This window comes from Sorex araneus, chromosome 11 (assembly GCF_027595985.1).
Source record: "Sorex araneus isolate mSorAra2 chromosome 11, mSorAra2.pri, whole genome shotgun sequence".
NCBI lineage: Eukaryota > Metazoa > Chordata > Mammalia > Eulipotyphla > Soricidae > Sorex > Sorex araneus.
In genome coordinates this window covers 6416992-6433038 of record NC_073312.1, presented here as the reverse complement: position 1 = coordinate 6433038, position 16047 = coordinate 6416992, and positions in this window count along the sequence as shown.

Sequence of the window (16047 nt, the reverse complement as noted above, 5' to 3'; positions counted from 1 at the left end):
CAGCGCCTGGGCTTCCCTCAGGAGGGGGCCGCGGGCACAGAGGGGCAGACGGGCTGGAGGGACGGGGCTCACCACGGCACTGCCAGCCCCCGAGACCTGGAAACAGCCCCGAGGGGAAGGCGGGAGGCCCAGCGACACACAGAACTCTGCCGTCCACGGCCCTGGGGCGGCCACGGGCGGGAGGAGCGCGAGCGGGCAGGACCGGGAGGTGCCCACGTGCTTCCCGACCAGCCCGTGCCCCGTGCCCGAGAGCGTGCACTTCGAGATGGGGAGCTGAGAGGCCTCGGCCCCTGCCCAGCCCGCCGGGAGGGACCTCTGAGCACAGAGCCAGGAGTGGGCCCTGAGCACCGCCGGGCGCGGCCCAGAAACCACAACAGAAACGGTGACCAGGAGGGGCCTGAGGTCTGGGGCAGCCAGCAAGGACTTGCAGGAGGCTCCCGGCCGTGACCGCCGTGTCACCAACACTGGGACAGACACACTCTGGGCTCCCAGCAGGACAGGCGGGAAGGTGGGGGCGTTGGGGGTCTGGGGGGGAGGGACAGCACCATCGCCTTCGTCCCCCCCCAGCTTCCATGGGAACTGGGACAGCCCCCCGCCCACCCCCAGCATCTGAGTCCTGCCTTGACACGGGGCTCCAGCGACACGTCACAGAGCCCAGTGGCGGCGGCAGGACACTTGGGACCGTGTGGGGAGGACAACCTGCCTCGGCCCGAAGTCTTCCTGCCTCCCGACCCAAAAGAACTTTCCACCCCGCCCCCAGGCCGCCTGCCTTGATCCCCACCCTTTGGGGCAAGTCCCGCCCGTTGCCCGGGGTTCCCACCCAAGGCCTGATGGTTCATGGATAAGCCCCTTGGCCCTGAGCCCAGCACGACCCGCCACGGCATGGGAATCTGCTATCCAGGAGAATCTTATCACAGAGCTCTCCTGCCTCAGTTTCCCCACACCCCCGCCCCGCAGGGCTGTGTCAATAACGCTCTTCCTTCTCGCCCGTGGGCACAGTCATTGAGACCCCGGCTTCCCGGTTCCCTAGGAGAAATCACCTCTCTGCAGTACTTTATTTATTTTTTTTCTTTTTCATTCCTCATGGCAGGCATCACTGAAGGACAAGCACGATGAGAACAGTCAACACCGGGACAAGATTGGGAGGGAAATGATTCCAATTACCCGTAAACCCCGCGCCTGGCTCTGAAGAAGGGCCGAGGGCCCGGAATGAAGATGCTGAAGCTTTTTAAGTCTCCTAAGCACAGCTCTTTGAAAGCCACTATCTCTTAAAAACATCACAACGAGCTCACAGTCCCCACTTCAAACGGCCCTAATGAAGCCGGCAGAGGAGGGAGGCAGGCAGGGCCCCACCCCCGGCGAGAGGAAGAGATTCCTCCAGCAAATTAATAGAAAGTCGACAAGTCGTCACAAGTAGCCATCCTGTTGCTGTGATAAATTAGTACATTGTTGAAGGCTTTTATACAATTAGATACCCCAGTAGCCGGGGAAGAAATGAAAGCCTGTTTCCTTTATCGGAAGGATCAGTGGCAACTGAAATACCTCGATCCCGGGAGGGGATTAAATTCGAACCTTTCCCCCCAAATGTCACTGAAATGAAAAAGCTCCCTGGAGAAAGCCGATTTGCCGCGTGCTGACTCCGGCCGCTCGCCGGCCTGTCCCGGCCTGTCCCGGGGAGATGCTGATATTTCGTCCCCACCTGCCCGCCTCGCCCGCGGGCGGCTGAGAGCTCGGCAGCCGGCCGCGCTGGGTTTGAACTAGTTTGAAATGAGACACCTTGCAGATACCTGAGGGGAAACATCTCTGGGATCTTTTAAACTCCCGCAGTCCTGAAGCCGCGCATCAACTGTCTTGATCTAATTAAATTCCAGAGAAAATGTTGTCGCCAGCTCTGCCTCCGGCCCTCACACCTGCCCAGACCCCTGAGCACGGGGTGACCCGGCTGCCTGGAGCCCCTGCTGTGCACTGTCTTGTCTACACTAGCCCCTCTTGTCTACACTGCTCCTCGGGAGATTCTTGGAGCGCAGTCGGAGGACTCAGAAGAGCAGCGGCCGCGGTGTCCCCTGGCCAGAGGCTGCACTGGACTGTGGGGACACAGACTGGACGCCACCGGCTCCTCTGGGAAGCCTTGTGCTTCTCGGCACTTCCCGGGGAGAGGAAGGGCATAGGCGGGGTGAAGGGACAGGACAGGGGTGCTCACTTTGCACCAGCCTGGTTCAATCCCCGGTACCCCGTATGGTTGCCTCAATCGAGTAGAGAGCCAGGAGGAAGTCCTGAGCACTGCTGGGTGTGGCCGAAGATAAAGAGTCACAAGGGCCGAGTCCCCAAGGGCAGCTGAGCCGGCCGGGCCCGAGGAGTTTGCAGGGGGTGGTCCGCTGAGGGGTGCTTTGGACCTCTGCCGGCTTCCCATCCATCCGCCCAGCACCAAGGGGCAGTGTCCACGCGCTCACTGGGCGGGGGAGGCCACCTGCATGGACGGTGGCCGCCAGCCGCCAGCCAGCTGAGAGGAGGCCAGCGACAGCCAGGCAGCTGGAGTGGCCAGCTCCGGGGCCCAGGCCCGGCCGCAGAGTCCCGGGCAAATGCACACACAGGCGGCATTCGGCCACTCTGATCAGCGGGCAGGTGGGCGGGCGGGCTGGTGGCCCTGTCTCCACCACGCCCCTCCACGCGGACATAAGCGCTATGGACCTTGCCAGGACTCAGCTCCGGCCTGGCCTCCAGGGCACTGACCAAGGCGCGTCCTCGGAACGTGAGGGTGGAGGATAGAAGGAGGCCGGGAGGGAGGAGTCGCACAGCTGTGGGTCAGTCAGGCTCCCGGCCAGCTCCCCTGCCGCCACCGTGCTCCCTGCTGGCGTGTCCCCTGCTCCCCCGGGCCCTGGCCCCTTCATTCCCAGCACCCAGCTCCCGCTGGACACTCTCCCCGTGGCGGGGGCGGGAGTCACCATCAGGGACGGAGCGAGTCTGTGGCCTGGCGCTGCCCTCGGCCCTCGCTGTGGTCACTCGTTCCCTCCTCTTCAGTGCCCGTGGACCCGGGCGGGGAGAGGGGGCCAGCGATGAGCCAAGCAGGGCCGGGCCTCGGCACGGAGCTGACCCCCACCTCTCCCTAGTCTCGCGGCCCCAGATCCAAGGCAGGAAGGTCCTGCAGGGCGGAACCCAGGTTCTGAATCGAAGCTCAGGGGCAACTCCTGGCTCAGTGCTCGAGGTCACTCCCTGGATCTGATGGTGTCAGGACTGAGCCCAGGCCTCCAGCCCACCGAGCACTGTCCCTGAGCCTACGGCCCAACTCATCCTCCACCCCAAACTTAAGGCGTGACTGCCCTGGGGTGGAAGGTGGGAACTGGGTGGAGGGGCGAGGAACCAAGAGCACCGGGGAGAGAGGCCTGTGGGGGTAGGGTGGCGCCGTCTTCGTGCGCGAGGCCAACCGTCCACACTGTCCCAGTGCTACATGCAAATGTCCCGGCATCTGTGCTGGGTAAGCCCTGTCCCCTGACATCGGGAAAGCCGGAGGGCTCATGCAAAAGTGCTCATTATCACTTATCAAGTTAATCAAAGCAAAACGGTGAGGCATCATCTCACCCCAGGGAGAATGGTCCACGTCAAACTGAAAACAAAAACTGGGAACAATCCATGGTGAAGAGGAAGCCCTCAGCCACTGCTGGTGGGAGTGTTGCCCCCTTTGACCTCTGTGGGAAATACTCTGGAGTTTTCTCAGAAAAGTAAGAATAGAACCGCCGGCAACTCACGTCTTGGTGTCTGGTAGATATCTCCCAGGCACAGAACAGTTTATTGGCACACCAGTGCTCACTGTAGCACTTAGCACAATAGCCAGGAAATGGATTCAACCCTGGGGTCTGTCCAATGACAGATGAGCGGACAATGAAAGGGTGGCCCGTACACGCAGTGGAGTACTATACAGCAGAAAAGAAGAATAAAATCACACTATTCAAGGGGTCTGTTCCGCGACAGATGAGCAGACAATGAAAGGGTGGCCCATGCACGCACTGGAGTACTATACAGCAGAAAAGAAGAATAAAATCATGTAATTCACTGCGACTTGGGTGGAACCGGAGAGTGTCACATTAAGTGACATAAGTCAGAAGAAAGATAAACACCAGAGGATTTCATTTATCTGTGGTATATTGAATAACAGGATGAGGGAATGCAAAATATTAAAAGGGAGAGACCTAGGTTACCCTGGGCCCTGGGTTACAGAAATGAAAAGGCTGTGGAAGGAAAGGAATTGAGGCGGATAAGAAGAGGTGGACAGGAGGTAAAAGGGAAGAGGCCTCGGGAACGACCGTGTGGAGCTGGAGATGTTTCCATGTCCAGGTCACGGAACCAGCCACACTGCAGGCAGGGCGCCCCAGTGACAACCAAACTGCTCACAGGCCTGCCACGGGGGCGGCGGGAGGGCGGGAAGAAGCTGGGGACACTCGTGGAGGGAAGTCGGTGCTGGTGGTGGGGTGGGTGCTGGGACATGAATCCCTGGGACTCAACTATTAGCAACTTTGGTGCCTTAAAAAAATAAATAAATAAATAAAAGCTTAAGAGAGAAAGACAGCCCAAGCCAGGACTGTTAGCAACCATGGGCGGCCGGAGGGGCCTGGCGAACCCCTGCCCGGGGTCGGCTGGTCAGGAAGCTCAAGGGTCACGAGTCAAGATGGCAAAGTGGGCTCCGAGTGGTAGTGTAGATCATACAGCGGGTGGGGCCCTGGCCTTGCACGCAGCCGACCTGAGTTCGATCCCCAGCATCCCGTATGGCCAGGAGTGATTCCTGAGTGCATAGCAGGAGTGGCCCCGAGCAGGGCGGGTAGGGACCCCAGAAGCCAAAAAAACAGACAAACAGGGGCCGGAGTGATAGCACAGTGGGTAGGGCATTTGCCTTGCACGCGGCCGACCGGGGTTCGATCCCTGGCATCCCATATGGTCCCCCAAGCACCGCCAGGAGTAATTCCTGAGTGCAAAGCCAGGAGTAACCCCTGAGCATCGCTGGGTGTGACCCAAAAAGAAAAAAAAAAAAACAGACAAACAAAGAAGACAGCAAAAGGCCGAGTCTTTCCTCGGTCATGTTCCGTCCCCAACACGACTCGGCCGCGAGCAGCCGCGTGCCTGTCTTTCGCCCCCACCGGGACGAGGAGCCGGGGCAGGGCTTTGGGCCTGGGCCCTGGAGGGTCTGGGCACCGCGGGGTGCCACCTCCCTTACTGCCCGCTGACCTCCCCAGCAGCCCCTGCCCGGAGGCCCACTCTCCTCTCGCATCGGCCCCTGGAGCCGCCAGGAGTGACCTCTGGGTACAGGGCCAGGGGTCAACCCTGAGCAGTCGGGCATGACAAAGACACAGAAGCTGGAAATTAAGAAAAAAAAAAAAAGAATACCGAGGGCTGGAGCAATAGTACAGTGGGGAGGGAGGCACTTGCCTCGCATGCGGCTGACCGGGTTCGATCCCCAGCACCGCGTCTGATCTCCCAAGTAGTGATCCCTGAGCCCAAAGGTAGGAGTAAGCCAGCCCTGAGCGCCACCAGGGGTGGCCCCAAAAAACCACCAACAGAAAATATTTAGTCTCCAGGGCCAGGGAGGGAACACAGCAGGGAGGGTGATAGACCCAGATTTCATCCCCTGAGCACTGCCGGGAGAGATCTCCGAGCACAGACTCAGAAATAAACCCTGAGCACCACTGGGTGTGGCCCCCAAAACAAAAATAAATAAGCAAACACCCAGGGTCTGGCGAGATAGTTCAAAGGGCAAGCGAGCACCTTTGCCTGTGGGGCCCTGGTTTTGATCCTGGACACTGCAAGTCCCCAGAGCAGCGCTGGGGTGACCTCTGAGCACCACGTAAGAGCAGTCCCAGAGCATCTCTGAGTATCCCCCCCAAACCCCCAACACACACAGTGAGTACCCAGACTATTTCTTTTTTTTTTTTTTTTTGCTTTTTGGGTCACACCCAGCGATGCTCAGGGGTTACTCCTGGCTTGGCACTCAGGAATTACTCCTGGCGGTGCTTGGGGGACCATATGGGATGCCGGGGATCGAACCCGGGTCGGCCGCGTGCAAGGCAAACACCCTACCCGCTGTGCTATCGCTCCGGCCCCCCAGACTATTTCTTATACTTTTTTTTTTTTTAACGATAGAACTTGTAAGTTTGGGCTGGAAACAGGGTTGGTTGCTCAGAGCAGAAACCGTCAGATTCCCTGGCTACTCAGTCCGGCTTAAGCTAATTCTGATCAACAGAACGTAAGGGAAAGTGCAGTAGTTACCCTTTCTCCTTGCTGGCTGGTGGGTGGGTGTGACTGTGGAGCTGGAGCCGCCCTTCTGTCCCATGAGGCAGGAGCTAAAATTGGCAGAAAGGCAAGGCAAGATCAGAGCCACGGCGATCATGGAATCACCTTCTCAGCCTAGATTGCCTGTCCTGGGGCTGGGAATCTCTGCTCTCCCATAAGCCATATGACTTTGGGGATTCTGATGCAGTCAGATCGGATCTTCTTCTCCCCCCCCCCCCCCACATACTGCTGACAGACACGTCATCGGGACCCTCTATCTCTGTGAAACCGCTCACCTCTCTGACTTTTTTTTTTGTTTTTTTGCTTTTGGGTCACACCCAGCGATGTTCAGGGGTTACTCCTGGCTCTGCACTCAGGAATTACTCCTGGCGGTGCTTGGGGGACCATATGGGAAGCCGGGGATCGAACCCGGGTCAGCCGCGTGCAAGGCAAACGCCCTACCCGCTGTGCTATTGCTCCGGCCCCTCTCTGACTTTATTTTTCAATCAGTCTCACACACCCGTTTCAAGGCAGGGACCTCGGGACGTGAATGTAAGTGGCCTTCGTCAGTCAGAGCCCTGCGGCTGTGTCCTGTGGTCCTTCTAAGACATGCCGAGACTCGGATGGACCAGGCAGTAGAACCCGCTCCCCTCCCCCCCCAATCCTGGCTTCAAGATCTTGCCGAGGTCCTCTTAAACCCACAGGTCTGGGAGATATCCCCGGGGCCAGCCAACGTGACAGAACCTTCCAGATCAAATCAGTTGGCCTCAGGCCAAGAAAGGCAGGTGCCTCTAGAGGGTTCAGGGCTTGTGACTTAATACACGGATGCAGGCACGCACACACCACCTCGGGTGTGGCTCATTGACACAATTTGCCGGGCCAGCATCAACCTGTGAGAGGCCTTCGCTCAGTGGGGGTGCCCATGTTCCCTTTCTTGGGGCGCTTCAATGCCACCCAGTTTTATCTACCCCAGGGAGAACCCTGAGCCGGCACTTGGCTGTTGATTTCTTCAGGTCATTTCTCCTGGGAACTGAGCCCCCAACTTTCAGGTGCTTCTGCTAAAGGCATGAAAGTTTCTGCATTTCTGCCTGGGTTTGAATTCTCGCAAAAGGGCCTACGGACACGGCAGCATTTTCCCTTGGCAAACCACTTCCCACCTCTTCCCCCCTCCCCAGATCCTGGCACCCCACAGCTCCCCGTCTCACTCCTGGGGACGGGCCGTCTGGCCTCCGCCCAGCACACATCTCGAATGTTCCTCTAATGCACTGCCAAGGAGGTGTTTGCAGTTTTCCAAAACGCAACCCTGACAGAAACGGCCGAGAGACGCTCACCAAAATAAACGGAATAAAACTAAGATGGAGGCGCTTGAAACCATTCCCCGCGCCTGACCACACGTCGTGGGCTGACTCTCCTGGAAGAAACAGCTCGTGGGGACTGCCCCGGGCACACCAACACCTTGACATGTGGGCATGTGTGTGACCATGCGTGGGCATGAGTGCCCCTGTGTGCATGTGGGTGGGCCTGCGTGTGCATGTGTGTGTTTGTGTGTGTGTGTCTCTCTGTGGATCCCTGTGTGCATGCATGTGTGTTTGTGTGTGCACCCCTACGTTGGAAGGGTCCCTGTGTGCATGTGATGTCCATATGTGGGCCTGTGTGATCATGTCTGTGCAGATGTGTGCCTGTATGTTTGTGTTCCTGTGCGTGTGTATACCCAGCTGTGTGCACACATGTAAAGCTGACTGAGTTTGTGCCTATTAGTTTGTTTGTTTGTTTGTTTGGGAGCCACACCTGGTCTGTGATGCTCAGGCTGACCCCTGGCTCTGCATTCAGGGATCACTTCCGGTGGTGCTCAGGGGACTCTCAGGGGTACCAGGGATTGACCCTGGGTTGGGCACATGCCAGGCAAGCGGCCTATCTGCTGTCCGGCCACTCGGGCCCCGTGTGGTTGTCTATTTGGACAAGTGCTTTCGGGGGAACTCTTCTACGTTCTGCTCGAGGGGGAAATGGTTCCAGTGTCAGGCCTTCAGCTCAGGCCGCAGAGACGATGAGAACGAGGATGAGTGAGAAGAGCACGCGGATGCCGGGTGGTGGACGGGTTCAGAGGACTCTCGTTCTCTGAGGGAAGCTGGGGGGCTGGACCACTCCTCGGGGTGGGGGACACAACATAACCGTGAACCATCTGGAGCAAGAATGAAGGATGAAGTGACCATGAAGGCATCACTCCCTCACCACTAGTTTGAGTCCCAGCCTCGGAGACCCCCAGCCCAGCTCATTCCCTGCCCATCTTCTAAGAACCGAGGGCCAGAGAGATAGCACAGTGGGTAGGGTGATTGCCTTGCATGTGGTCACCCCGATTCAATTCCTGGTAGCCCATGTGGTCCCCCAAGCACCACCAGGAGTAATCTCTGAGCACAGAGCTGAGAGTAAGCCCTGAGCACTGCTAGGTGTGCCCCCCTCAAAAAAAAAGAACCAAGGCCCTGGGTCTGGGGTATAAGTCTGGGGTACAGCACACAGCCCCCATGCACAGGGCTCTGGGCTCCATCCCAGACACCAAACAACAGCAAACCACAAGACAACAATAAAATAGAGGACTGAAGACGCTGGCCCTCGCTGAGAGCCGCAGGTTACGTGAGGGGCAGCTGAGGGTCCCTGCCAGAGAGGGCCCGCCACTCACCTCACACCCCAGCTCCCAGGCCCTGCACCCTCCAGGGCATGGCTTCTTCCTGGAAGCCTCTGGAAGCCTCTGGAAGCCTCTGGAAGCAGGGGCCACAGGGGCCGAGACGCAGGGACACCAGGGAGGGGCCGGGACACCCCACTCGACCCCAGCTTGCCACCACAACTGTGGGGTGCTGCCTGCACCCTGGAAACACTCACTGGCGTGGGAAGAAAGCCTGAGGGAGGAAATAACCTGCTTGTTCTGCCCTGATTCTGGAAGGACCATGTGGAGACTCTGCATCCAGGCCAATCACCCGCCCAGCCCCGGGCCCGGCCCGGTCAGAGACCGCAGGCTCATTCTCCTCGGCTCCCCGTGGCTCCTGGCCGCAGGCCTGGGACCGTGGTGAATGTGCAGGCGCTGGAGGTGACACGGCGCCCGGGGCCACGTGACTCAGCCAGCACCTGGGCTGGAGCTCAGGGCCCCAGGCCTGGGTGGGGACGCACAGGCTAAAGTGGCCGTTTATCGAGTTATCGTGCACAGCTGCGCTTTCACGGCTCCGGGCGTGCCGTTCCGGTTCTGGCCCAGTCTGGGTGTCCTCGTTTCTTGGCGTCTCACAATGACGAGGTGGACCCCCCCCCCGCCCGGCCCGGAGCTGCCCTGGGTGGGTGGGGGGTAGGGGGGCAGCATGAGCAACAGGGCAGGGACCCACAGAGGGACAGGGAGAGACACAGGACGGGCTTTAGGGCCCGGAAGGTAGGAACGGGCCAGAGAGATCATTCCGCTGGTGGCACCTGAGCCCCCCCCACCAAACCTAACCAGGAGGAATCCATGATTCAGAGCCTGGGTAAGGCCTGAGCACTACTGGATGTGCCCCCCAAGACACAAAAAGACCCTGCAGGCTGCAGGCTCGGGTGAGCAAGAGTTAGGGTTAGGGTTAGGGTTAAGGTTAGGGTTAGGGTCAGGGTCAGGGTCAGGGTCAGGGTTAGGGTCAGGGTCAGGGTTAGGGTTAGGGTTAGGATTAGGATTAGGACTAGGATTAGGGTTAGGGTTAGGGTTAGGTTTAGAGTTAGGGTTAGGGTTAGGGTCAGGGTTAGGGTTAGGGTTAGGGTCAGGGTTAGGGTTAACACCAGCCCCGCACCTCCCAGGCTGAGCCTGGCTCCGGACGCGCAGAGGCCTGCGTGTGAAGGGAGCCGTCGAAAGCCCACTGCACCCACCCCCAGACTCGGCTGATTTCCCAGCAGCCCCAGCGGGGTCTTGAAGATCCCGTCGGTTGTGTCTCTGACAGCCTTCTCCCCCCCACCCTATTCGACCTTGCAGGCAGCGGGACGGGCGGGTGGAGAGACGGTACAGAGTTTGCCACGGCTCGCGCCGAGTTTGGTCCCCAGGGCACCAGCCAGTGTGGCCCCCGAGCATTGCCCCCAGCCGCAAGACCAGGCACCACACGGGGGAAGCAAAGAAAGGAGGAGAGAGAAAGAGAAAGAGGGTCTCCCTGCCCCGCTTCCGGGAGCCACGGCTGAGCGCCACTGTCCCGGCCGGAAGCCCTCCTGAGCTGTGCCCGTGGCTTCCATCACAAGGGCCCACAGTGCTCAGGGAGCTGGTGGACGGCAGGCCCCGGGCCCAGACCCTCACAGAGCAGGGTGGGGCCCCCAGCAGCCAGCTGCCAGGGGCCCAGAAGTCAGACCCCTCTGGGATGGGGTCCGCAGGGGAGGATAGCGGTGGGAGGGGGCCCCCCTAGGCATCCCTGAGGTTCAGGCCCGCTGCTGCTGTTTGTACCACCAGCTCTGTCGGGGTCCGTCCTGTGAGGTTCCACCGGGGGGTCCCGTGAATCCATAATTGCGCAGAAAGCCATCAAAACACGGCTCATCCTTCTCCCCCCGGTGCCCCCCGAGGGGAAGAGAGAAATATGGCAGACGAGAGTTTCCCACCGCCTTTAGCCCTGAACCATTCTAATCCCGTTGATGACTTTTATGCCCAGCCAAACAGTGCGGCTGGGGGCTGGGCGGCCCCACAGCCCCGAGAGCGCCCCCCGCCCGGCTGGCTTTGTCCACACCAGCTGCAGTTGCTATGGCACTTCGGTCACTGGAGGGCAATGCAGGGCACGGAACCCTGAGTGCCGTCCCCCCTCCACACCCCCCACCCCTCCTTCTCCAAACCACATGCTTATTAAAAAGAAAGGAGAAAAGTTTCCACTAAAATATCTGGGCTGATTACATTTGGAAACTTAATAACACAGTTGACTCAAATAACTCCCATTGAACGGAGCCCCAGCGGGACTTAAGAGTTCACCCCGGGAACAAACACCGCTGATGAAACTTGGCATCGGAAGCCTGTTTAACATTTTAATTAAGAAGGGAAAATTCGGTGTCATTGGCTTTTCTTGCGGTCTCCAGGAGCGCGGAGGGGACACCCTCGAGAATGTCTCAGAGAGGCCTGGGGAAAGAAGTACATTAGCTAATTAGGGATGAGGCGAAGCGCCCAAGAGCAAGACAGACAGACACACACACACACACACACACACACACACACACGGAGATACAGATGAGGCCTCTGGCTTCACTGGCCAGCTCCCCCCCCCCCCACTCCCCTTTGTAGCAACTTCTGAGAAGAGGCTCCTTGATCCTTTCCATTTTAATGCGGGGGTCCCTGATCGCTCAATTGTGGCTTGGCCACCCCCTCCCGCTGGAGGCGGGACCCCAGCACCAAATTACCCCAGTTTGGGGTTCTTCTGGAGTCCAGAATGTGCTAACTGTGAAATAATACCCCCCCACACACACACACACACATCCCCACCCCTCATTTCAGAGCCATCCAAACTCATCATGTTCATTTTCATGACCATTCGCTCTTTCTCGCCATCCCGGCACTGGGAAGGTTTGAAAAGTTTCTTAGGACGGCCCCGGCTGGGAGAAAACAGCCCCCTCCCTGTTTTGCAAATGACTTCGTGGGAGGAATCGGGCTGAGCAGAGCAGCCCGCCTGGTGGCGGGGTCTGCACCCTGGGGCCCCTGTCTCCATCCCACGACCCCCTGTCCTGTCCCACCAAAACAAACGGAATCGGGACTCAGCAGCGTCTCCAGAGGGAGGGTGGGGGGGCGGGGCAGTGTCCTAGGCTTCCACACTCAGAAGGGAGCGGGTGGGGGCTTTCCCCAGATCTCGGGGCGCCGGGGGATGCTCTCCCCCAGCCCTGCCCTCCTGTCCAGTTCCGGTCCCCCCCCCACCTTGTCCTGTGGGTTGGTGTTTCTTGCTGGGAACCCTCCCTGCCCTGCCCTGCCCTGCCCCGGCTGCCGTCTCCCGTCTCCCGTGGGCCCCCAGGGAAAGCAGTCCGCCCCTTCCCCGCTGGCCACCACCCCCCCCCAGGGGTGGGGAGCAGCTGAACTGTTAATTGCGTTCAGGCGCTCGCTCTCTCCCTAGCAACGGTGATTAAAAGATGCGGAATGGCAGGTCCGCAGGGCCTGTCTGGGGAGTGATTGCCACTTTACAGAACTATTCAGTCCGCGGAGAAGTTTATTGTGCACATTTCACCTAAGCTGACTGCTCAGGTCACACTCCCCAAAGCCGCTTTCTCTCCCTCTGCGCGCGATTCTTCAGGCGGCCGTTGGGGAGGGGGGTGGTGTGTGTGTGTGTGTGTGTGTGTGTGTGTGTGTGTGTGTGTGTCTGTGTGTGTGTATGTGTGCAATATTTGCGGCCTGGTGTGGGGGGTCAGAGGGCGTGCCGGCTCTGAGAGCTGTTTGGGTCTTCGAGGGGGGTGTGGGCAGAGATGGGATCTGCTCTCTCCCGGGGCAGGGGGGTGCAGGGGCAGGAGACAAACGGAAGCGCGGCCTGCATGCCAATCACACCGAGAGCAACCCCACGCTTCATTAAGCGGCTTTTAAAAGGCTTGTGGAGACGCTGGCAGGGGGGTTAGGTATGTTCCTTTTCCCGATTCTATGCATCTCTGCGAGGCGCGGGGCGTCCCGGCTTCCTACGGGGCCGGCTAAGTGCTCCGAAAGCTCAGGGGGAGAGAATGGTCCAGACAGACCGTGCGGCTTCCCGGGGCGCTCAGGCCCTTCCACGCTGCCCGGGGTCAGCCCCGAGAGGGGTGAGCCGCCAGAGGTCCAGGCAACCTGCAGACGGCAGGAAGAAGCCGGATCAAAGTCAAAGGAGAAGCTCATTCACCGCCCGTGTCCCCACCTTTGCCAGAACCCCACACTGGTCGTCTTCTTTCATGATCACTGTGGTGGGACACGGGGGTTTGGAAGCCACGCTGACTGGTGCTCAGGGCTGACTCCCGGCTCTGTGCTCAGCGATCACTCCTGGTGGGGCTCAGCGGGACCACACGGAAGGCTGACCGCATGGTCAGCGGCACGTAAGAAAATGCCCTACCCATTGTGCCATCTCTCTGGCCCCCGAATCTCGCTGAGATGCTCTGGGGGTTGAGTCCTGCTCGGCCGCTCACCTGTCTTGTGGGTACTCTTGTGTGTGAAACAGAGTTGAGGACTATCCACAGGTTTGCTTCCTGCTCCTAGAAAAGTGCTCAGAAGTGCTCCCAGTGATTAGCAATGTAACGGGCCTGGGGATGCTGGTATGTGACTCACCGGAAGTGTGTGTGTGTGTGTGTGTGTGTGTGTGTGTGTGTGTGTGTGTGTGTGTGGAGGGTGTCCGGTTATCCTTCCACCCTTAATGCCCCTGCCGGCCCAGGGGGGCTCTGATAAGCCTTGTTCATTGCTCTGGAGAGAGATCAAAGCCCCCACACCAGGCACCGCCGGGTCAGGCCGTGGGGCAGTCTCTGGGCACGAAACAGAGGAACTCAAATTTCGGAGTGGAGCCCGAGGGAGCCGGAAGGTTCGAGGCCAGGAGACTCGAGGTGGACCCGGGCCAGGCTGTCGGCAGGAAAGGGCCGACTTCGGGGAGACGGTGGGGGCAGGGCGCATAGCCCTGGGCCCGCGAGGTAAGAAACCGTCTCTCAGGATGCTTTGAGTTTTATTCACCAGATCGAAAAGATGACACGCTCAAAGGCCTCGAACTGTTTGGATTTCTCTAGGAAATAAAAAACGCTATTTATACTGGCATAAGTTTAATTATTCACACTTTCAAAAAGGGCTTGGAGAAGCTGGAGGGAAGCCATGCATCTACATATGGGGGATGCCAGAAAATCTGCATGCTACCAAGATTTGTTTTCTACTTGGGAAAATAACTCTTTATTTATTTAATTTTTCAACTTGTGAGCTAGTAATACTAATATGGTCTAGCCCTAAGGGGAAACTCCAAATTCTGAACCAACACGAGGCACAAATGACTTCAGGTGAAGCAAATCCTATTTTGTAGGAAAATAACTCGAGCCTGTTATTTGGGCATCTGAAGCAAAGGCACAATGACCGCCACCGGCAGAGCCCCAGGCAGCTGCATGCCAGTGATGGGGAGAAGCCTGCCCCCACCTCTCAGCCCAGGCCCCCCCGCTGGACACAGACAGGCCCTTCCCTGTGGCCAGTGTGCTCCTAAAGTATAATAACCTGGGAGTTTGCTGCAAATGCAAAATTTCACATATTTTTATGGGGGGGGGCGGAGGCCCATCCAGAAGTGCTCAGGGATGGGGCCGGAGCTATAGTACAGCAGGTAGGGTGTTTGCCTGGCACATGGCCGACCCGGGTTTGATCCCCAGTACCCCGTATGGTTCCCTGAGCACCACCAGGAGTAATTCCTGAGAGCAGAGCCAGGAGTAACCCCTGAGCATCGCCAGATGTGACACCCCCCCAAAAAAAAAGTCACAAGTGCTCAGGGCTGACTCCTGGCTCTGTGCTCAAGGATCACTCCTGGCAGGACGCAGGGGACCATGTGGGGTGCTGGGGACCGGAGCTGTGTCCTGGCCACTGTTTGACAACTCTGGAGGGTCCTACCCGCTTTGTGCCACAGGTAGCTCAGTGATGGGGACGCACTGCCACCGCCACACCCACCTCGCCCCCCGCCCGGAGCGTGCTCTCCCGCCTTCTCTCTGCAGACACATCTCCTTGGCTGTTTGAGCCCGACAGCCCCGGGGGCTCTGACACCGCCCCCCCCCACCACTTCCAAACACACTCGGTCCCCAGAGATGTGGACACATCAGGCCCCGCGGGACCGTGGCCCTGGGCCCCGCTGGCGTGTCCTGCTTCATCCTGACACACCAGGCGCAGATGACACGGAACCCAGGTCTCGCGCCTCAGCCGAGGAGGGGTCTGCCCGGACCGCTTCCCCTTTGCACCGGGCACAGCTGCCGGGGGTCGCGTCCGCCCTCGGGGAACTCTCCGTGTCGCTGCAGGACAGCAGACACCTGGGCCGCGGTGGCCACAGCCGGCCTAACCCCAACACTGCAAACTCCCGTCAGACACAGGCCCAGGGCACTGCTGGCCTGGTTTCGTTGGGGCGGGGGCAGGTGTGGGGGGGGTAAACCCAGTACTGGGGTGGGCCGGGGGCCCCGCGTGGAATCCCTGCGCTCAGCCCTGCCGTGTCTCCCCACCCTGCAAGCGTCTGCCGTGTGTGATTGGCTGAGTGATGGGGCCAGGGGTCGCCTGCCCCTGGCTCCACTTTCCCCAGGTCAGCGGCCAGCTCTGAGGACAGCAGTGGGCACGATGAGGCCGAGCAGTGCTCACCTGGACCTGGGTTTGATTCCTCCGCCCCTCTCGGAGAGCCCGGCAAGCTACCGAGAGTATCCCGCTCGCACGGCAGAGCCTGGCAAGCTCCCCGTGGTGTATTTGATATGCCAAAGCCAGTAACAACAAGTCTCACAATGGAGACGTTACTGGTGTCCGCTCCAGCAAAATCCATGAACAGCTGGAGGACGGCGCTACAGTGCTTTTTGGGTCCCACCCAGCGATGCTCAGGGGATGCTCCTGGCTCTGCACTCTGGAACTACCCCTGGCAGTGCTCGGGGACCATATGGGATGCCGGGAATTGAGCTCAGGTTGGCTGCGTGCACGGCAAACGCCCTCCCCGCTGTCCTGTCGCTCTAGCCCACAGCGGGCCAAACTTCCCAGGGAAACCCGGTCACAGGGGGAGGCACCTACCTAGTGGGAGGGGTGCTTGGGGGTAAACCGGCGCCTCCTCCTGCCTCTCCCAGCTCCAGGTGCTCCGTGGGCTGGGCAGCGCTGTCCCTGGGGGCCCCGCCTGCGCCCAGGAGGTCCTGGCG